Source organism: Bidens hawaiensis, unplaced genomic scaffold, assembly GCF_021521415.1.
Source record: "Bidens hawaiensis isolate Kalapana, Puna unplaced genomic scaffold, B.hawaiensis_p1.1 tig00012097_1, whole genome shotgun sequence".
NCBI classification, from domain to species: domain Eukaryota; kingdom Viridiplantae; phylum Streptophyta; class Magnoliopsida; order Asterales; family Asteraceae; genus Bidens; species Bidens hawaiensis.
In genome coordinates this window covers 479,844-504,431 of record NW_027491973.1, presented here as the reverse complement: position 1 = coordinate 504,431, position 24,588 = coordinate 479,844, and the positions used below count along the sequence as shown (strand labels likewise).

The following is a 24,588-nucleotide window of genomic DNA, read 5'->3' as shown; positions in this document are numbered from 1 at the left end:
TACTTCGTATAAGTATACATTCTTGTCAAAAACACAGGAAATTTGCCTAGTGCATGTTGTAATGTAACGTAGATTATGTTTTGACATCGCTATTTGGTGTACAAGATGATCAGATCCATCATGGCTAACAGAAAGATGGAACAATCTCTAATCCGGCTACAATTAAGAGCATAAAAATCAGTTCATCAATTTACTACCGAGGATATAGTAGCGTGATCGTGGATTCGTCGTCCGGGGAAATAGAGCTAAGTTTTTAGGTGCTCTCCTCTTCTGTGAAAAAAGCAGGTTGCTTTGGTGGAGGCAAAACACTGTCACTAGCAAGCATTAGAAGTGCTGACACCATAGTTGGCCTATCTATTGCGTGATGTTGCACACATAATAGTTCCACGTGTATTGATCGTGTTGCTTTGTTGACCACACATGAGGCATGTAAGGATGAATTCATAAGTTCAGTCGACTTGCCTTGCCTATAAAGTCTCCATGCCTACAACAGACCATAATTCATATTTTACTATAATGTGAAAGGATGTTGTTTAAAAGAAGTACCGATTGTGATATCAGGATTTAGGCCGGCAAATTAACTTACATGTCCAAGAAGGTTGTCACTATGGTCTTCATGAGAGAATTCTCTGTTTTTCTTACCACTCACTATCTCCAACACCATAACACCAAAACTAAATACATCTGATTTTATAGAGAAACGTCCGTGTATTGCATACTCAGGAGAAATGTAACCACTGCGACATATTAGATAACATTAATAAAAGCATGCATTAGTTTCAAATTTTGTGTTTTCTTTTTCTGTGGAAAATGGACTAGATAATATTGGGTAGGTTCTTACTATGTCCCGACCACTTTCTTTGTGTTGGAAGTGGCATCATGTCCTACAAACTTTCTAGCAAGGCCGAAATCAGATATCTTTGGATTCATTTCACCGTCCAACAATATATTACTTGCCTTGAGATCTCTGTGGATAATTTGAAGGCGAGAATCTTGATGTAGATAAATAATAGCACGAGCCATTCCGTGTATGATGGCAAAGCGTTGTGGCCAATCAAGCATTGAACTTCTTGTTTCATCTATGCAATATAAAATATCAGATTATGTGTCACAACATCACATACATGAAATCATTAAGATATGCAACAACATCACAGACATGAAATCATTAAGTGATTCATACCAAATATAACCGAGTCCAAGCTTTTGTTAGCCATGTACTCATAAACCAAAATCATTTCATTTCCATGGATGCAGTATCCAAGAAGCTTCACAAGGTTCCTATGCTGAAGCTTAGAAATAGAAGCGAGTTCATTCTTGAATTCATCAATCCCTTGTTGAGATTTTTCTGATAGCCGTTTCACAGCCACTTCTTGTCCGTCTTCCAACACACCCTAAAATATTATAGTTTAACTTATCCAACACACCCTAAAATATTATGGTTTACAGTATGCTTAGCATTGTATTGTATCGAAGAAGAATCAACTCTTTACCTTGTAAACAGAACCAAAGCCACCTTCTCCAATCTTATTCGATACACTAAAGTTATTTGTGGCCTTTGCTACTTTATATAGGCTAATGAAAGGTATATCAAGGGCATACTCCATGTCCCCTAAACGAGATATCCCCGGTTACTATACTAAATGAATCCAAACCACACTGATATAAGCATGTATAAATAACTTATTTGTGTTACCTTGATCTTTCATATGAGGCTTTTTCTTTCTCTTTCTAAAGGCATAAGCTACCGCACAAAGAATCAATGCAGTTGATGAAATTAATATGACACTGGTGACAACTCTTTTCTTTTTGTTGGAATTGGAACCTTTTATTGGCAAACAATAACAATCAGCTAATTATAGTACACAAATATCAAAGGTAATGAAGAAACTTGTGTACCTGGTAACTCAGAGGCAGCCATTCTTATGTAAATATTATGATCTACATCGTGCTCTCGGATATCCATTAGCTCATCAAACCATAGCAAACACCCACTACCCCCCGCTAGTGATATATAAATTTGCATAAGCCGTACAATTACATTTCATTCTGCAAGCCATTTCACATTCTTCTAGGGTCATGCTCACATTATACGACGCCCTTCGTGTATCAGGTAATTTGAGTCCTGTAGCCTTAAGAAACCCATCCGCATTCACATCTTCACAATTCAAAGGCGTTTTGCGTTTACACCCGCTTGACCAATCAGATACATCCCATTCTTCTGGATTACTTGGTTCAAAACCTGGCAAACAAGTACAAGGTGGACGCTTCTTAACGATGCAACTTCCATAAGGACCACATACACCAAAATGATCACATCTATCTACTTGAAGATCTCCATACACAATCCATTCTTGGATTCGCTCGATCCAATTGAAAATTCGTGTCTTGCCATCCCAAGTCAAAACTACCCTTTGAATAACAGAACTTTTAAGTTCATATCGCTTATATATTTCTTTCTCATTAACAACGTACTCGGATGAGAAAACCGGGTTTTCTTTATCGTTGGGAAAGCCGCTAAAGCCCAGACCATTCCACGGTCCAAGTCTTGATATTAAAACCTCATCTTGCCACTCTAATATTTGTGGATATCCATTTGTGTCTACTCTAAAACTATACATACCTATTGAAGGATCATCAGGACTCTTCCAAGAAGTCCCGGATCTATGCAACCCGGTTATCAAGTCCTTTCCGAGTTTCATTCCAGGTAGTAACGTGTCACCAGGATAATCAAAACTTTGCCAAATTATATAACTGTTGGTGGTATTTTTATCCTTCTCCCACATAACAAGATTTCCAGAATCCAGAAGCTGCAGAACCGGAGTGTTATTTCGCGCTGATATTGTTGACTTGGATAACCAGACCATGGTGTTGCTGCCATCAAGAATCTCCAGGCTTCCATCGCTACTGACGTTAAACATGCCCGGTTTGTCAGTGATCGGTGTTTCCCTGTTCGCAACCCATACGACAGTACAAATTGATATCTTTTTGTACCATATCCTCAAGTATCGGTTCTTGGACTTTCCAAGGCTAAAAAATCCCAACTCAAACATCTTCCCCTTAGAAACAACGGTTTGACCGTCTTTGATCGGTTGATCTGCATAGACCGTATCCTGTGTTGCACAATCTGATAACAATAATAAACATAATAATAATAAAATAAACAGAGAAGCAATCATCTTATTTCGCATTTTTATTGATCTTAGATGGGTGAAAAAACTGGAAATCAACTAAAATAAATGGTGTATACTAAATAATTCAAACTGTTGAAATTTCTAAGTCCAAGTCAACTTTAAGTAAATGGTTTTGACTTTCACTATCAAAATTAAGCGGGTTGAAATATTTGATCGGATGACACTTGGGTGTGTTATGTGATACGTGCTCCACAACCCACGCAGCCCATGTTCATGTATTTTCATTTGTTTCTAAGTTATTATTTACTAAGTCTCTAGATTAATGGGTAGTGGTCTAGTACGTGCATGTGTTTGATAACTTTATTGTCAGTTATTTATCTTTGGATGTAAGCCTATAAAAGGCATGGCAAGTTTAGAATTAAATGAAGAAGAATATCGAAGTAAAATTGTGTTTTGTTCTCTCTATTTCTTTGGAGTCTAACCCGCTCAAAGGGTCACTATCTAGGGAGATTAGTCATCTCGAATCGGCTTACTATCATTATGATCCTTTAGTGGATACACCAGTCAATTGCCAAAGTCAAAACTAGTAATTAATTTTTGATGACTTTGCAACACTTAATTTTGACGTAGTCCATATACTTCATTTTTGCTTAATTTTATTTGGTTTTAGTAAGTTAATTATTTGCATTCACAAAGTGGGTACAACAGTGGAATTAAGGAGCAAACAGATTGTATCATATGTCGATATATTAAGGGACTTAATATTATTGTGAATAGTAATGTTTTAAATCACCTTCTTGCACCATCAAGTGGCTGCATACATCTTAATTTTGTTGAATTATATGTATATTTGTTGAATTTTGTTTATGATGATTGGTGGATATGTGCAATGTTTCACCTAAAAAAATGGTTGATTCAAGACACCAATAGAGGCGATTGAATTGAAGGTATCATCATCAATCGCTTGTACACCGACTGGCTTTTTGTTTTTAATCATTTCCGTTTGTTATGAAATTGAATTGTTAAATCTGTCAAATGTTTAGATGTTCTTCAATGAGTTGGAAACAAATCTCATGACATCGATCTTAATCTGGTTGTTAATGTTATGTGGATCATTTGTTGTGCATATGCTCTCTGATTAAGTTTGTGCTATACCTTTGTTGATGAAATCTTTTTATTGTCAGGGGACATCGATGCGGGATGAGATTGTTGATCATAAGCTACTCGAAAACATATGTGGTAAATACTGTTGCAGTAATAAGGTTTTTTATTTCTTGATAGTAATTGCTACGATTCTAAAATATATTATTATCTAGGAGTAATTCGCTCACCTTTAAAAGTATTTTGGGTCAACCCAGCACTAATATAATTTATACCACAAATTAACCTTTTTAATATTTAAATTGGACGCAAGTATTTTGTGTCAACCTAGCCTCACCTATTTTGACGTGTACGACAGATTAACCCTTTTGAACAATTATCTGGTCACTTGGTCAACCCTTTTGTCAAACATGACACATCCAACCCTTAGCTTTAAAATGCTTTTCTAAAGAAGAAAAAAGTTTGCAAAGTGAGACACTGTATCTTATTGTTTATGTTGCGAAAACTGCTTTTGCAAAGCCCCCTTTAAATAAAAGTTCTATATGATAAATAGCAATGCCACATTGCAATGAGCCAATAATGGCAACATTAACTCAATTGTTAGTTGGGAGGTTTCTATCTTCTTCACTCAAGCATAGTATTGCATTTCTAAAACCTTTTTCTACAATCTTTGTCTTCTTGACTAGTGAAATTAAAGCTGATCATTGACATTGCATGTTACGAAAAAGCTTACAAGAAAAGTTTTAATATTTAAGAATAAAATAATGAGGGTATTTAATTTGTTTTTCTCTGGTTTTACAACACATGTTTATTTAGAAAACAATAGGTTAGTATTAACTATTATAACAGTTATATATAATCATACAAAAACAGAAAGGAAAAAAGGAAGAAAAAAAATTTTTGAACGGTCAATTTTGATCACTAACGGACCACTGACCACTTAATCATCTTCATTCCATCATAAGAAGGAAACTCATCTATAGGTGAGAAAACCGCTAACCCAGCTTAAATCCCTATTTTTTGTCTAAGACTTGAATCCAAAACTTTTGCCTTGGATGTCTCATGTCTCAACATAACTAATTAAACTAGAGATCATGGCGAAGGGAAAAGGGAATAGAAAACTGACTACATGAAAAATCAGTTTGAATGATGTGATTTTTAAAAAATATTGTTGTACAAAACTGCATAACTTCTAATTATATGACACGTGGTAGTCTTATGCGCCACTAATTATTTTTGAGAAAATAATAACGGTAGAGATTGGCTGGGTTGGCAGAAAAACACAGCTCAGGGCAATAATTGGTTCATGGAATCTACGTGGCATGAAAATTAAAAATGAAATGGACGGTGGCTGGTGGGTCAGGTGTATGCACCGTCAAACAAACTCTAGTGTTGTAAACATTACTAGAATATGCAATTAGGAGAGAGTTTAAATGAAAACCACTACTTAATTAGAAATTATGAAAACTTCTATGAACCAATCACAAAATTTTATTTTTATTAGTTATTGTTTTTATTGTAAGGGTGCTTTAGTAATTTGGTTTAAATTCATTTATTTGTTTTGTTTTATTTCATTCAAATCAAATCCTTATCTCTCATGAGAAAGTTGAACAGATCTTTATTTCAAATATAATCTTTTCAACGTATTCATTGATTATACAATTATAACTTTAATTATTGATATAGTTAACCACTAGAGCATAAAGTCTTAATACAGGTTACCATCCCAATGAACATTCTATCTACAAGATATTCACATGCCTTTTTGCCTCATTTTAATTTTCTTTTTTGTCTTATATTACGTATGTATTATGATCTTAAAAAAAATTAATATGCATTTGTTTTTAGTCTAGGTTTGCATAAAGTTATCTTATACAAACTAAATGGGATTTGGTTATCTTTTTTGATTGCCTGTTTCTAGAAATTATACATAATTTAGTGATTAACTCTTTGTTAGCTCTTTTCGATTTTAAGTATGCTCATTTTGCTCTAAAGACAACGAACAAGAATGTTACCCTATCGTTACGCAAAGAACCCGTTTCATTTATTTATATGTCACTTTTTATTACAAGAATGAGCATGAACAACACGCTAGTTTACATATATGTAACTTCGTAATTTAGTTTTACATATATGTATATCATTAAGGTACATATATGTATATTAGTATGATTAGCTTCAAATTGCAATGAGCGTGAACAACATATTTGTTTACATATATGTAACTCCGTAATTTAGTTCTACATATGCGTATATCATTAAGTTACATATATGTATCTTAGTATGGTTAGTTACAAAATGCAAAAAAAAATACCAGGGTTACATATATGTAAACGGATATGAACACGAGAGTATGTGGTTTCGGCATAATTACATATATGTAAATATGTTTGTTACATATATGTATTACCACGACTAACATAAAAACTGAATAAAATTAAACGTGTTCGACATGTAAGAGAATACTATAGCTTTAAAAATTTAAAACATAAAAATGAAAGGTTAAGAATAAAAAAACGAAAAACCAATAAATTATAATGAATGTTGTCTTTTTTGAATTTTCGTTCATTGCTTTTTGCCTTTTAACTGTTCGATTTTTTTTTATTTTTTATTTTTTTCATATTTGAATGATTCTATTTTTAATTTTTTTAGACCAAGTCTTTCTATCTACAAATATGGAGTGAGAGAGATTATAAAAAAGTCAAAATATGAGGAAAGAGACCGAGGGTTTTTAGAATAAACTAATTAATATCTCTACCAAATTTGCCCTTTAACTTCTTAATTAATCCCCTCTAATTTCATTTAATTACCTTATTGCCATAGTGTATATCAACCATAGATCTAATAAATAGATGGTTTAGATTGTTTTAACTAGTTTTCTAGAAAACCATGGTTCTCATTTGAACCATCCCCTATGCAATTATTCATTTATGTTTTACAAATACATATTTATATACTAGGATTAAATAAACAAAATTAATTGTCATCCTTCAATCTTTTACATTTATACCAATATAAATACCCCCTCTTGTTTTCCACTCTTCTCATCCTCACACTCTTTCTTACACATACGCACATACCAAGCAATTAAGCTTTCGAAGTAGAGGCAATGGGCAAAGACGTTGAGGTTGGCGGTCAAGAGTACGGCGCAAAAGACTACCAAGACCCTCCACCGGCTGACCTCTTTGACGCAGAGGAACTCACCAAATGGTCTTTTTGCATCATCGCTGAGTTCATTGCCACCCTCTTGTTCCTTTACATCACTGTCTTGACCGTCATTGGCTACAAGTCACAAGTCGACCCCAACCACAGCGCTGACCAATGTGGTGGTGTTGGCATACTCGGTATCGCTTGGGCCTTCGGTGGCATGATTTTCGTCCTGGTTTATTGCACAGCTGGCATCTCAGGAGGACACATTAACCCTGCGGTGACATTTGGGCTGTTTTTGGCTAGGAAGGTCACCCTCCCTAGGGTCGTCTTGTACATAGTGTCTCAATAATTGGGTGCAATATGTGGTTGTGGTTCGGTTAAAGCTTTCCAAAAGTCCTATTACAACAATTATGGTGGTGGTGCCAATGAGCTCGCAGACGGCTATAGCAAAGGCACTGGCTTGGGTGCGGAAATCATTGGCACATTTGTCCTTGTGTACACCGTCTTCTCTGCCACTGATCCCAAGAGAAACGCACGTGATTCTCATGTCCCAGTAAGTACTACTAGACTTACTTATATATGCATAATACTTGTACACGGTACATGTACAAGTCAAGAATCTTGTTTTAATATGTATATTTGTTTGTATCATAGGTTTTGGCGCCTCTCCTTATAGGATTTGTCGTATTCATGGTTCACTTGGCAACCATCCCCATCACCGGCACTGGAATCAACCTTGCTCGTAGTTTTGGTGCCGCTGTCATCTATAGGAAAGAAAAGGCTTGGGATGATCAAGTAAGCTATAACTATATCATTATTCATTTGGGTCATATTGATTTTGCACAAATTTTACGCCACAAGTTCATTTCATATAAGCTAAATGTGTGATTTAACTTGATATGTGCAGTTGTTATTCTGGGTGGGACCAATGATCGGAGCCGCCATTGCCGCCTTCTACCACCAATATGTATTGAGAGCAGGTGCAGTTAAAGCTCTTGGGTCTTTCAGGAGCAATGCCTAAGCATGAAGCTTCAGCTTGTTGTATTTTCGAATAAATTGTACAAAATTGTTGTAACACCCCACCCGGATACCGGGTGAGCATGCACAATTGATACAACTTAACAGCAGAAGAAAATACAAGTGTTTATTTTAAACTATAAAATCTTCAAGTGTATCAAGTCATTATTTGAAATAACATCAAAACTTAAGAACTTCTTGGTCTCCACTCTCCGATATCACTCATCACCAAGTAGCTCTAAACTTCTTTATGATTCACCTGAAATACGTATACTTAAAACAACGTCAGCTATTGTTGGTGAGCTTATGAGACACAATTTTACAAAACATATATTAACAATTATGCATACACAATATGGGTTGTGATAATTGGGTCTAGGAGCAACACATGCCTACCATGGATTACCACAACCACCGGGCCATGGACATCACTATCCCCCGTGTAAGTATGGAATCCGTTACTAAGCACATGGTTACCCCATGTTGGGCACCCCTGCCCTATTAAGCTTTTCGTAACGTATCCATTAAGTATACAAGGATCCTTTATACCCCTACCGATATTCGCATATTGTAGCATTCTCATTATTACCAGTTTGACAATACAAGTATACTATCACGGCTTAAAAGTAGACATGATAACTCACTGGTATAATGGTTGTCAACACAACACAACACGTATCATTTGGTCCTGTTACAAGTTAAGGTAATCTAATGTTAAGTGTGGATGTTTCTAGCTAGTCATAACCATGGTCGACTATGAACAACCCAACCTAGTTTAAGCATGGGTGATCAGTCCATACCTAGACCAGGGTCAAGTCACTCAATGCCTACCCTGATTATAACCTTAAACCATACCCTAGATACTATATTAAAATATTATATTTATAATAAAAGTAAAGATTACTTGTTTCTACTGTTAGAGGCTAAATAATTGTATGAATGAGATTTCTAACTTATCGTTGCTTTGTATATATATGTGGAACATATGAGTCGGTTTCAATCTTACAAAAAGAAGAAAATTAATTAAATATTCAATTATGGTTTGTAAATATCTAAATTTGAAGACGGTGTAAGAATAATTAAATCTTCAAATATGAAAAGGTAACTATCAAATGTTTTCATGCACGCACGTCACTTGCAACATTGTTTTAATTATTATTATTATTATTATTATTATTATTATTATTATTATTATTATTATTATTATTATTATTAACCAGTACAATATTAGATGTTTGTTTAAAATCACACATTTTTAATAGTTATTTGGCTTGTTAATTATTGGTTTAAGAATATTTGAAATATAAGTTATATATTTTATTTGTTCTCAAAACAGGTTGTTACAATTGTCTTCCGGGAGTCTTTCTTTCTTTAATGTATTTGGTATTAAGGGTACTTTTAGTTTTTTTTAATGTGCCCAAAATGGTCCTGCTTCCAACTTCCCTGCCTTTTTTCGTATGTCCATTTATTCCCTCTTGTTTTTTTGTAATTGCTCAAATGAAGGGTGTAATATTGCCACCCAATCAATAATATTAAAGCCAAGAGTTTTCTTGCTTGTTTCATATGTTGGCATGGCTATAAAATTGTGTTACTAACATACAAGTCGAATCCGATATTTTCACCGGTTTTACGTCATAAACTTCAAGGTAGTTGACGTTTTTTATCTAGATAAAATTTTTGGGTAATTTTGGTTTGGTCAAATTTTTATTTATTTTATTTGACCAAAATATTGCCCGACTTTTATTTTCGTTGAATATGTAAATTTGGCCCGACCTTGTTTGCTTGGTTGAATGATTTTTGTTTTTTGGCCATATGGATGGTTTAAAAGTTGTATTTATTTTTCGGTTTTAGTTTATGGTTTTTGGCCACCTTGATGGTTCAAAATTGTAATAGATAGGGTTTAGTTTTTCATTATTTGTATTAGTAGAATTTTGTAATGAAGAAGACCCGAAGGAAAACCGAGGATGAGCTCATGGAGTTCTTGAAGTCAGTGGGAGTTACCAAAGATGACGGGATGCACCAAGAGTCCATCCTTATGGTTGTTTTGTGTTATGACCCTTTGACCCGATTGATCTTACTAATAGGCTCTAGCAAGATCAATCACTTATCTTGGCCATTTAAGATTTACATATTCTTGTTTGCTATGTGGTTGCTTGCTTCATTATAATAGGTTATAATACCACCCACCTAATACCAAATATTTTAAAATAAATTAACCAATCATATTTTGCAAAATTAAACTAAATTTAATTTTCCATAACTAATAACTTAATAGGTAAACTATTAACTTAAAATTGGTTATTATTATCGCGACAAACTTAGTTTTAATATGTTATATAAAACTAAGTGTCATGAGAGATGAAAGGGTTCATCAAGTTGTCTCGATTAATACAGTAAAACTGGACTTTTACTCTATTCGGTAATATTTAAAATTATTCCCAATCTTAAATCAATAGTCTATGCCATCCTACTATAAGTCACACTTGAGGTATACTGTGAAACTTCAAGTGTCCGGAGCTACAGTATCACACTTGATTTCTAGCCTATCCCTTCAAAGTGAAAGTGTTTCGTTGACACATTCGGCTCTTTCACAAGTGATTATACTAGGGCGACTATTACTTTACTCTCATGTTACGTGCTACAGCTGTCTGGAGACTAAGGTGGGCATAGATGAGGCTAAACGTATCTACTTAGACAAGTGTTGTCTTAATATGCCTCATAACCGAGAGTTGTGCTTTATTCACAATTGGCAATCATTGTCTATCTGCCTAACCACTTACTAATGTTGTGTGCTACAGCTGCCATTAGTAACTAAAAGCCAGATTCTCAAGTTCCTATGTACTAATGTTATTGGGTCATTGATAATAGGATTAAAACATCGAAAATACTAATTAAAATTTACTTTTGCTTATTTAAACAGATGTCAACTGATAATAACTCCTCATTCATCCTGAAAGCTATTCTTGAGAAAGAAAAGCTGAATGGCACCAACTTTCTTGAATGGCACCGCAATTTAGGACTTATTCTCAAGATGGCAAAGAAGCACTATGTTCTCGATGGACTTGTTCCAACCGAGCCTGAAAACAATACTGCTGATGCCAGAAGGGTTCTTGACAAACATATGGACGACTCTGCTGAAGTCGCTTGTATTATGCTAGCCACCATGTCTTACGAGCTTGCTAAAGGTTTGGAAGATTTTGGTGCCTATGAGATGCTTGAGCAACTCAAGGGCATGTTCCAGAAACAAGCCCGTCAAGAACGATATGACACCATGAAACAGCTCACCACATATCCGACCTGTCACCTAGCCCACCTCCACGTTTCATTTGGAAGGCCAACAAGAGTCGAGAGTCTTAGCCATTTCCTACTTCATGTTAACCTTCTTTGGAACTCAACTATTCCACTTTACCGAAAATGGGACATCGGTATATTTTCTCCAAAGGGTGTTTCGTTTGTTCTAATTGTATTTGTATGTATAATAAGGTATTACTTATTTTTCGCAAAACTAGGACTAAAGAGTCATTTCCTTGTCATGGAAATTCCAATATAAATTTCGTAGGTTAAAGAGACAAGCATAAATTAAAAGCATTTTTTTAGTAATTTATTCAATGTTGCCACTCGGGTTGGAAATGGCCCGTTTACTGATTACAACAAAAGGACTAAATTGAAAGGAAAAAAAAACTAAAACAAAAAAACCTTTGAGCACGTTCAAAAACCAAGTGCCCCAAGGGTCACACTCACAGATGAAACAATACACATTTAACAATTTTGTACAGTTGCTTCCATAACACATTGAAATTCGAAAGTATAGCTTAAGCATTGCTCCTGAAGGATCCAAGAGATTTGGTAGAAGGCGGCGATGGCGGTTCCTATCATCGGTCCCACCCAGAATAACCACTGCACGTACATATCCAGTCCAATTCAAATAATCAGTTTTTATATGTACTTGTGAAATTATATAAGCATGACAATAATGATGTAGTTGTAACTTACTTGATCATCCCAAGCCTTTTCTTTTCCATAGATGACAGCAGCACCAAAACTACGAGCAGGGTTGATTCCGGTCCCAGTGATTGGGATGGTGGCCAAGTGAACCATGAATACGGCAAATCCGATAGGGAGAGGTGCCAAAACCTACAAACATATATGTTAAAAACAAAATTCTTGACTTGTACACCATCTACAAGTGTGTGTGTATATATATATATAGGGGTGGGATCTAGAGAGAACTCCTCTTAAAGAGAGAACTAATAAAAACTATTTTTAACTTTTTTTAAAAAAAATAATTTGCGATTTTTTTTCTTTTCTCCTTCTAATGAGATGATATTGTTCCTTAAAAAAAAAACCCGGCAATGTAGTGCATATGTGCACTAATGTGTATTGCATATATACGATAGTGTTTTATTGCATATAATATAACACAATTGCATTATACAATACACACTATTGAATATATGCAAATACAAACACTAATAATTGTACTCGAAACAAACTATCGCATATACGTAATACAACACTAATGTATATATGCACTATATTGTTTTTTTGGTATTTTGTATATAATATAACACTATTGCATTAATACAATACAAAAAATTACATATATGCTATTTAACATTATTGCACATATCAAAATACACACTAGTACACATATGCAATAAAAAAAGTCGATGTATTGCATATGTTCACTACAACGAGTTTTTTTTTATTTTTTTTTTATATTTTTCGAGTAAATGGTAACATAATATAAGAATAATGGCAAAAACGGAAATTTAAAAATATTTTTTTAATTAAATTAAAAATATTTCTTTATTAGTTCTCTAGTTCTCTCTTTAAGAAGGAGTTCTCTCTTGATCCTCTCCCTATATATATATATATATATATAAGTCTAGTAGTACTTACGGGGACATGAGAATCACGGGCGTTTCTCTTGGGATTAGTGGCAGAAAATACGGTGTACACAAGGACAAATGTGCCAATGATTTCCGCACCCAAGCCAGTGCCTTTGCTATAGCCGTCTGCGAGCTCATTGGGCGCCACCACCATAATTGTTGTAGTAGGACTTTTGGAAAGCTTTAACCAAACCACAACCACATATCGCACCCAAGCATTGAGCCACTATGTACAAGACTGCCCTAGGGAGGGTGACCTTCCTAGCCAAAAACAACCCAAATGTCACCGCAGGGTTAATGTGTCCTCCCGAGATATCAGCTGTGCAGTAAACGAGGAGGAATATCATGCCACCGAATGCCCAAGCGATACCAAGGATTCCCACACCACCACATTGGTCAGTGCTGTGGTTGGGGTCGACTTGCGACTTGTAGCCAATGACGGTCAAGACAGTGATGTAAAGGAACAATAATGTGGCGATGAACTCAGCAATGATGGCTCTATAGAAAGACCATTTGGTGAGTTCCTTTGCGTCAAAGAGGTCAGCTGGTGGCGGGTCTTGGTAGTCTTTTGCGCCGTATTCGTGACCGCCAACTTCAACGTCTTTGCCCATCTCCTCTACTTCGAAAGCTTGCTTGGAGCTGGTGTAGTGTATGAGTGTAAGAAAGAGTGAGGATGAGTAGAGAGGAAAACAAGAGGGAGTATTTATATGGATAAAATGGAACACTGTGAGGACGTGGCAATTATTTTTGAAACAAATAATTGAATGCATTCAAAATACTAATTATTCTTGGTACTTTAACTTGTATATTTAGTCACCGGGCGGCACCGTCCATTCCATTTTATATATTCATGCCACTGGCGAATGAGTGGTTGTTATCTGCTAATCAATCTACCATTCTACCGTCAGTTTTTTTTTTCTTAACGTATTTTTTTAACAGCTAATTTTTTTCAATATATTCTACGTCTTTGCTTCAAATAAGACTAAACCTCACAAGCATTTATTTGTAACTCATCCATCCTTGATGCTAGACTAAACTAGTAGTTGTTTAATTTTTACGTCAGTGTTTTTTAAAAACTAAATCATGCAAAAACTAATTTTTTGAGTATTCATTTTTTTAACAACAAATGTTATTTCTATTTATGTTTTTCACCAGTGATATACTAAAGGGATGTCTTTGCCCAGGTTTTTGAAAACTTGGGGCCTCCCATCTAAGAGGTAAATGCTCTATCCTTTTTTTGTTTATTTCTCTTGTCCCTTCTTTCTTCTATTGTTGATGATGTTATTATTATTATTAGTATTATTAGATTATACTATTATTTTCTAAATAAAAATATACATAGTAAAAACAGAAGAATATAAAGCATAACGGATCTAAGAGTATTCACAATGGATTTATCAAATTATGTGAGTGTGCTCTTCACTTTTTAAGATGTGGTTAGAGTGGTTATGAGTAGGAAGATAGAAAATATTACTATTCATGGTTAAATTTAAAGAAACACTGTTGACACTCTATAATTTTTTAATATCTTTTTAAATGTGTTGTGAGTGAAGAAAAATAAAAATGAAATGTCTTAAACCGGTGTCACTCCTAAGTCCTATCGGGCCACAAGTTTAAATGAGTGCTACCTGGGCCTCCGGAAATGAACCACTTTTTAAACCAGTCCAAGCTAAAACTAGTTAAAATCAAAGTATTCTTCACACATGGGTGATGGGTAGGACTGTTCAAAGGATAAGACCCTATCCTTTTACCTAATACCCTATCCGGATCCTTTACCCTTTTAGGAAGAAATGTAGACCCGAGACCCTACTCTCTAAACAATAAAAGGGTCGGGTATAAATAAGGGTTTCAAGGGTCTAACCCTTTACCCTTTAAAGCAGTAATCGCAGCTCCTTTTCTGCATTTACTAGTTGCATATCTCTTATATGACTTTAATATATAAATCTTAGAACAATTATATTTTCATTTAATAAAATAGGAAACTTTAACTTTGAAAGTTTATCAACCATTTGAACCGATACAAATAATATTCACATTCAAAAACTACATGTAAAGAACAATTCAGTAATTTTCACACACACACACACACACACACACACACATATATATATATATATATATATATATATATATATATATATGTGTGTGTGTGTGTGTTTTCAATCAGTAGTATGGCCTTTTATCTTTATTAATAGTTATGAAATTTATGATTAATCATATATAAAATATAAGCATCTCATACATTTCAGATTAATCGTGAATCTTATGTATATCTATCTAGAAACTAATAAACGGGTCAAAGGTTTGAAAAAGGATCAGACCCTTGAAACCCTTTTACCCTTTAAGGTGAAATTTAAATACCCTTTACCCGACCTATATTATATATTCGGATCTAATTAAGGGTTTCACGAGTCAGATAAAAGGGTTTCAAAGGTCTTACCTTTATCTTACTCACCCCTAGTGATGGTTAGTATTTTTGTTTCTTTTGTAGATTTACAAATTACAACACTCTTTTAGCATTCACAAGTCACAACCCATCCGATACTCTCCCGTCTTTAAAATATAAAAAGATTTTTTAAAAATGCACTAAATCCCATCTATCATTTCTCTACTCCAACCATAAATTAAAAGAAAATGCATGTTAAGGTAACTTTTTATATATGACAGCTACTATTTATCTTTCATCAAATCTATTATTATTAATATATGAAAATATTGGTTGAACCACAAATCCTTTAGTTGGTCTAATAATTTGCCAAGTGGTACTCTCATGTTTTTACATCTAATTTCTAATATATTTATTAATTTAAAACTTAAAATTAAAGTTATTAAAACATTTCATATCTGGCCTTTATCAATTTTTCCCTATCTATGCACCAGACTCTTGAATTTCAAATCTTGGATTCTCATGTTTTTACATCTAATTTCTAATATATTTATTAATTTAAAACTTAAAATTAAAATTAAATGATTTAAAACATTCCATATCTAGCCTTTATCAGTCATCCCCTATCTATGCACCAGACTGTTGAATTTCAAATCTTGGATTACATCAGACGGTTCACAAGATACCCACCAAAAACCATTGAAGGTTCAAAGCGCTATTCATCATTTGTTTGCACATCAAATCCAGTTCTTTAAATCGGTATGTTTCCAAACCCTGGTATGATTATATTGTTTTGCCAACCCTAATTTCCTATTCTTGAAATCGTTATACAAATCCGTATTTGAATATATAATTTCCGATTGTATGCAAACCCTAATAATTTAATACCCCAAATCCCTATTCCAATCGAATAATATGATTATTTCATGTATGATTTTAGTAACGCAAGCTCAGTAATGCAGATTTATGATGTTCTATATGAAGATGGGAAAACAAGTGGTGTTTGGTCAGTTTGTGTTTATTGAGGAACTTTAAAAGGACCCCAAATACCATGATGTCATGTAGACAGTCTGAGGTAAGTGTTTGTGACTTTTTTTTTATACAATTTCATGTCCATTTTTTTAGTTTAAAAAACAATGAGATTTCTTGCTTTTAATTGCAGGTGCTATATTGATCGAGCATTCGAGCACATGCTTGTGAGAATTTGCGTGTAGAAAATGAGGAAGGACTGCAAGTTCTACATTATTAAGATGGGTAGCAATACAAACCTCATTTTGACTACTTCCTTAATGACAAGAATGATGGTCAGTGAATGGCTACAGTTCTCATGTACGTTTCACTCTTTACTCTTTTTAAATATTTTTTGGAATGGCTAACATGTATCTAAAAGTTTGTGTGTGCATGAGTCGGTCTAGATTGGCTTTTGACTCAACCGAACCAAAAACCGAAATTTCAGTTTTTAAGTTTTAAAATATGTTCAATATCTTTTTTTTTTTTTGGTTTTTCAATTTTCGGTTTAGGTCCGGTTCGATGTTTTGGTATTATCGTCTGGGCTTTAAATTTTTGGGCCAAAAATAAGTTTGGCTCAAAATAATAAACTTGAGACTAACTGTTTTTGTTAGTTAATAAAAATTTGATTATGATACAGTTGGGATAAATATTTTGAGTTACACTATTGTTTGAATTCTTATAAATTAATTAATTTTTAAATTCAAAATTAAAGTAAACCTGGTTCGGTTTTTTAGGTTTTAAATACATGCAAAACTAAAACCAAACTAAAGATCGGCTTTTACGGAAATATAAAACCGAACAATGGTTTTGTTTGGGTTTGGTTTTGTAGCACAGATGTTGAAGAATGGGGTGAGATGATTTGGATTAATACGATAACTTTAGGTGTTGGCTGACCAAAACTGTGACGTTTGTCAATTTCGGGTTATTTTATACTTGTATTCTTAATGTAAACCCGACCCGTTTTGTATCCCGAACCTTTCGATATTATCAAAATGATGAATTGTATGTTAAATATTTGTTTTATAGTTGTTGGAAAAAAAAACACCCTTTTCGGTTCTTAAAATTCTCCGAAAACGCTCAAAACGAACTCCAGGGACTAAAACTTCCAAAATGGAGACTTGAAGGACCCATTTGTAGTTTGTGCTTTCTTGGGTCTATAACCAACCCATTTTCATGAAACACCCTTTATGAAAAACCCATTCAACTTACCCTATATATACACACCCATCTTCTTCATTTGTGCTTGCTCATTTCTTCATTTCTCTCTCAAATTCTTGAATTCTAAGGTTGTTCTTCATAAGCTAATCTTTCATTTTAACTAACTTCTCAATACTTAAAGCTTGATGTTACAACATATATATAATATACACTCCTTGTTTACCTTCGGTCTTTCAATTCTCCGGTCTCGGCCGGTTGAAATGTCGGACTAGTAAGGCAAGGTTACATGGAGGACTTTGTAGTCCTTGTTTATATATTTAACAAATCTAACCATATAACTTGTTATACTTGCTTAAATTCTACATATTTTAGTTTATTTTTCATATTTGTCAAGTTCCATGGTATTGGGTATGTGGTGACTAGCCTCGGTTTCATCCCGAGTTGAGAAACGAACCAAAAACCGAACTTTTGTTTAAAAGCATTATTGTTAACTTTTTGAATGTAAAACTTGAGTATGATTATTTATAATTTATTTTACAAGTTCCATGGTAATTGGGTATGTGGTAACCATCCTTGGTCTTATTTCGAGTCAAGGACCGAACCAAAAAACCGAACTTTTGTTTAAAAGCTTTATTGTTAACTTTTTGAATGTAAAACTTGAGTATTATTATTTATAAGTTATTTTACAAGTTCCATGGTAATTGGGTATGTGGTAACCATCCTCGGTCTTATTCCGAGTCAAGGACCGAACCAAAAACCGAACTAAACCGAGTTCACACGCTTAAGACACACAAGTGTGTTTTTTTAGCCACCAAAACTCATATTTTTCTTCAAGATTATATTTTAAATCAATTTTAGTTAATTTCTAAACATACTTGGCATGTCGGTTACGAACTTGATCTTATAACAAGTTCGAACCGATAAGGTCGTATATTCGCTTAACGAACGTTAAGGTTCTTCACAATAGAACTACATACTTGGTTAAGTCTATTTTGATTTTATTGAGTTATCTCATAACATTTATTATTTTGGGAAGTTAACTGTGAGCTTGGTCACTTATCAAGTCTCGAACCGACAAACCCGAACACTCGTTTAAACCTCGTTTTGGTATTCTTATAACCAAAGGTTTTGCAATATCGCATTTTAACCCACATTATTACTTAACATAGGTTGAGTAAAAAAAAGAAAAAAACTAATGAATAGAATACCGAGACCCGGTTTCGAGTAAACTTATTTTACAAAACTCGTTTTTTTTAATTTCTCAAATATTTACATTTTAAATCCTAAACTTTATTTATTTACTTTATTTGTCATGTATTTTATTTTAAACCCTTCCAAGACTACCTACTAACACAAGACCCGTTTAATATAGGTCTTGCTCGTTAAACCGATCTCTCCGATTATTCGCGACACTATCTTTCAAGTTACTTGTTAATGTGAGTACTTTTTCATCCCCCGTTTTCCATCTTTCGTTTTGGGGGTGGCATTGCATACTTATTCAAATTCAAATGATTTATACTTGAGTCTTAAACCACAACACGTATTGTATATGTTTACTTAAATAAATGCTCGATTTTGTGTTATATGCTTTACATGATAATGTGCAAATTCTTGAATGCTAAGGCGGGTAGCCTCTTGAATGTTAAGGCGGGTAGCCTCATCAAAATATGATCATACGTTAATCCGAGTATATATGGTATCCTCATATAGAAAGGTGTCGTCAATGTATTCTTATTGACGATTTCATTATTGTCGTCAATGTATTCTTATTGACGGTTCGTCAATGTATTCTTATTGACGGTTCGTCAATGTATTCTTATTGACGGTTGTGGATTTATCTAAATTGTTGCTATTATTTATTGTTTTCATATACTAGTTGTGGATTTCATACTATATACTTATTGTCAAAAACTATTAAAATTGCTCACCAACCTTCGTGTTGACAAACTCTATTTTATGCAATGTTACAGGTTTGATGTTAGCTTGATTGGATTACTTGAAGAAACTTATTATCTTGGCTTTAGGATATTAGAAAATAAAAGAACAAGTTATTTGTTTATTTATCTATTTGGCATTTTGTATGAACAATTGTTGTGTTATTTATGATGATATGGATTTAAATGAGTTGTTTAAATATTCTAACTTTATAGTGTCATTGTGCAATGAGCAATCATGTCGCGCCTCGACGTTTCCGCCTTCATTGGTCGGGGTGTGACAAAAACATATTTTTGGGGTCTTTTGACTTTAGGTGTTGATTGACCAAAAAATATTTCTGGGATACTTTTATAAATATTGATACGCTACACATGATTACAAAAAGTATGTTATAATATTGATAATAATCTAAATATTTTGATAAATAGGCAGGTCTTTTAGGTTGGATAACTAATAAAAAACGATAACTTTTAGTATTTTTTGAAAAAGGCCGCTTGACAAAAAAAACTTTTTTTGTTCATTTTATATTTTTGAACTTTTTTTCTAAATATTAACGTGTTAAATATAAACAAAAAAACTATATTATTATAGTTGTAGTAATCTAATGATTTTAATATATAGACATGTCAGATTGGATAACGGGTTGGAACACGGTTTAGATTGAAACCTAACTTTTAATATTGGTTGACGAGAAAACAATTTTTGTTATAGTGATAAACTAATGTTAATATTTGTTCTTAATTTATAGGTGGTTGTTCTGTTATTAACGGAAACAAATGGTCATCTACAAAGTGGATTCATAGCGAGGAGTAAGGTTTAAATTTGTTTCAAAAGCTATCCTATTTAACTTATGAGTGGGTTGATTTGGGACAGGTTGTGTTTGGCTCAAGCAAGCTTGATCAAAATAATGAGCTAAAAGTAAAATACACATAACTTTCTAAAAATTTTTTTAAGAACAAACGTGTCGTTACTCGGTCAACTTACCTAAATGCCATTGATTTGATCTGTTTTAACAGGTTTAGGATGCTATAACAAATGTGTTCAAGCAAAACGTCAACTCTTTTGGAAGCCCGAGATATTTAATGTATCCTTCATTTATATAAATAAATCACGCTCGATTGGATAATGGAAAGCGTAAACTTGGTGTTTTGTTATCTTCCCAATTGCATATATTTGTTGAAAAAAACATTTTTAAGATGATACATCGCACTGCAAATGTAATAAACTTTATTTATCATTCTTTTATTTGCATGTTGGTTACACAATCCTTAAGAAAAGATTCGAATATAGTCTTATAAACAGTGTAGTTTTATTTTCCTACTTAAACTTAGCCGACCAGTTCTTTAGTTAATTATTACATTTAAATATAAAATCCATATTTTGTTAAGATATAACATTTTGTGTACTTGATATCAATTTTAATAAGAAATAAACACCTTTTTGACTTTCAAAAAGATTATGAAGCTAAAATACTTGTAATGTCCTATTCACATTATTAAGCAACATTGGTTTGTTCTTTTCTTATTTATTAGGCAAATAAAATAATCATTAAAATGGGTCTCTTCTCACGTGATATATATTTTCTAAGTTAAAAGATTTTCACATTCGAATATGGAATCAATCTTTCCTTTATTTATAAAACCTGTTTTTACACGTAGTTAATTGTATGTCGCATTATCAAAAGTTACAAGATAAGACGGCTTCAAAGTTGTTATTCTAGATAGTGATGATGATGATTATATACAAAGACTTATTTATAAATTTGTAATAAATTTTTAAATATTTTTCATCTTTTACGTCCTATTTAAGTTACTTAGTTATATGTTAATTTACTTTTAAAAATTTCATAGATTATATTTATTAATATGTTTTAAAAGTGATTTTTTCAACCCGTGTGTCACACGGGTATACAGACTAGTTTGTGTGAATATATAAAAATGAGAAAAATAATAAAACAAACATTTGTAAGTAAGATAAAAAATAAAAATAGGAAACATAATGCGCGAGGTTTTTAGAAAAATTTGATTCTTAGTTAAATTATAGGGTTAGAGATATTAGATGGGACACGAACGCCCCTTTGTAACATTTTTTTACTCATATATGTATTACTCACAATTGACTCTTGTTATTATGAGGGATAGGAGTTGGTTGATGTACTCATGTATAGTCACCCCCCACCCCCGCCCCCCCCCCCCCCCCCCCCCAAATCTTAGGACACAAACACAATTGGGTAAGAACACGATACCTCATCGTAAATCCATCGAATTCAATTTTTCCAACTAAACGCATTAAGCCCTCATATTTTGTTTCTTATTCTTCTCTTTCTTTTCAATTTATCATAAAAAAACACTAATAAACTTTTTTTTTCTATTATTTCATATTCTCATTTATTTATTTTTTCAGTTGAAATCTCATTTAGCTATTTTAGAAAAGTTAATTGAAAAGCTATTGGTTAGGAGTTTATTGTTTTAAGATAAAGGCTTAAAAATCATATACAAAGTAGGGTTGCTTTAATACGGCAAGCATACCCTTAAATAACCAAATTAATCTAAGAAAATAAATAATCTATGCTTGAAGCCAAGCATTACAAATCTTTGAATGAATGAAGAATTAATTTATATTCTAATTATTTTTTTAGACATATTGACGATAAGGCAAAGTCAAAAGAGAAATGGGCAGGAATGGCGTAGCTGTCAAAAGAGATGGGCGAGGAGAGGCTATACCATTCCCGTGAGGCGTCAACAAAACCATTCATATTCATTTATTGTTATTTTTAAAAATTTTTAAGTTACACAAAAACTTGTATTTTTAACAGCAAGAAATAAATAAATAAAAATTTAAACTAAAGTGTTATACTTTATTTCTTTTAACGAAAAAACTTTTTTTTTTAATTTTTTTTGTCCGTAGAAACTGAACCCAAAACCTTTCAAATCCTTCTATACTAATAACTTACGTGGACTAGCTCAAACGATCCCTACACTTTTTTGGAATTTATATGTTACGCACACAATCAAAATTTGAATTACTCTAAAATTTTCGGATTATAAAATAATCTGTAGTAATATTAAAGTTGTTGTACAGCAAAATGGTTAACCTTTTTTTTTTCTCAATTAAAGTTAGGGTTTGAACTCCACATAAAACGTTTTTCACTCTTTTTTTTTCTCCTAACCAAAAATCTTTTAAAACTTTTTAATTACATGTAATAAAAGCTGACACAAAATCAACATTTTCCCAAATCAAAGATAAGCCTCTTAAGGGCTCCGTACGGCTGGGTTTGGCCAGCTGGCGGTGGCCTTTTACCATTGGGTCACCCCGTACGAAATACCTAGGCATTCTATGTTTTTTGGTCGTTTAAAAAAAATGATAAGTCTCTTAAACCTCACTTCTAGCATTTTTGTCTTTTCTTTTTTCCTTGTAAATATAAGCCTCTTAATCCTCACTTATAGCATTTTTATCTTTTTATTTCTTTTATATCAAAGCCTCTTAAGTTACTCGCCATTTTTAGGACTATTTTTCTAAAAAAAACTGAAGTTCTTTATTGACCCGTTTCAGTTTTAGCAAAAAAATTACCGACCTGGGTAAAACGCTTGAACCGAAAAATATGTCCTTAGCAACAAAACTTTATGTCCGTAGTCATTGTATCTATAAAAATATATTGATGTTGTATCCTATATGGAGTTTAATCAGTTTATACAACTTATTAATGTGATGATACATATAAATAGGAATTTGGTTCTACAAATCACAAATGGACAAATACAATAAAAGCTTTCCATAAACAATAGATGAAGCAATAAGTGGGTTTACTGATATGAGTTTAGGCAGTGGGCCCACAGCCCAATTAGAGTCTATCCACTACTGCGAGGCCTTGTCAATTGGCTAAGCTACTATTGGACCAAGTGTCATTCTCCTGTAATGTCCCAACAATTTTGCTTACCTTAGGTAAACGTCAAAAATTTGAAGAAACGTTAGCTCTCCCTTCCTAATTCATGTTTCAGCAAATGTTTATCGACCAAGTTTGAATCTCAAGTTTAAAGCAATGCTGATTGTCTGTCTTCGTTTTTAAGTACGGATAAAATTTACTGAATGCATTTGTATGTACGACTGTATGAGTATAGAATGATCAACATATGCTAGCATGTAATGTTTACACCTCTAAAATATTAAATACAATAATAAATCGACATTGCTAGTTAGATGCTGAACAATCGGTTTATATCGGTTAAAGGCTCCAAATCATCATAAGACCCACAATAATTCTATCATTAAATCATTATAGCATTAGTCACTTACTCTTTAACAAGTAAAATGCTATTCTATGTTACAAAGTATGCCCTTATATACTATATATAACAAATATGCATGATAGCATACAAAGTAAAGTATACCCCAAACTTGATGATTGGTATATTCTAACCTTTTTATACTTGGTTCAAATGTTTTAATACTTATACACTTCACATGCATTCCTATTCCTAAACATAATAATACTTTAGTATTATATTTGTTTTATCAAAGTATTAAAGTCTGATGCCAATTGACAACTTCATAAAAAACTATTGGCACTTAGCAACTCCATTATCATTGATGGTTTACATTTAACTAACAAACATTATATAAATCATATGCTTGTAAATAAAATTAGGCATCTTATCTATAAATTTCTCTTTTCAATTATATAACAAAAAAGTGAAATTAGTTACGTGGTTTCTTTATTTTAATAGTAAATTATTCATTTATTTGTAATCATTTGCAATTTGTTTCTCCTTATCTTACCCCTCATCTGTTTCGGCTACGTCTACAA

At 33.0% G+C, this 24,588-nt stretch overlaps 1 protein-coding gene and 3 pseudogenes across 4 annotated transcripts in view; 2 read left to right on the top strand and 2 right to left on the bottom strand.

Annotated features, from left to right (window-relative positions):
* The window catches only part of LOC143539982 (aquaporin PIP2-1-like), a 179,774-nt gene that overhangs the window by 1,643 nt on the left and 153,543 nt on the right, over positions 1-24,588 (top strand). The window lies entirely within an intron of this gene.
* Positions 194-3,280, bottom strand: LOC143539961 (G-type lectin S-receptor-like serine/threonine-protein kinase At4g27290; annotated as a pseudogene). The gene is made up of 6 exons (XR_013136519.1): positions 1,900-3,280; positions 1,494-1,825; positions 1,184-1,394; positions 842-1,079; positions 587-737; positions 194-484 (listed from the first exon to the last, which is right to left on the bottom strand). The product of XR_013136519.1 is annotated as a G-type lectin S-receptor-like serine/threonine-protein kinase At4g27290 (transcript).
* LOC143539983 (aquaporin PIP2-1-like) lies at positions 7,321-8,415 on the top strand (annotated as a pseudogene). Its single transcript, XR_013136525.1, has 3 exons — positions 7,321-7,938; positions 8,040-8,180; positions 8,293-8,415. The product of XR_013136525.1 is annotated as an aquaporin PIP2-1-like (transcript).
* On the bottom strand, positions 12,087-13,925 carry LOC143539960 (putative aquaporin PIP2-2; annotated as a pseudogene). The gene is made up of 3 exons (XR_013136518.1): positions 13,305-13,925; positions 12,396-12,536; positions 12,087-12,299 (listed from the first exon to the last, which is right to left on the bottom strand). The product of XR_013136518.1 is annotated as a putative aquaporin PIP2-2 (transcript).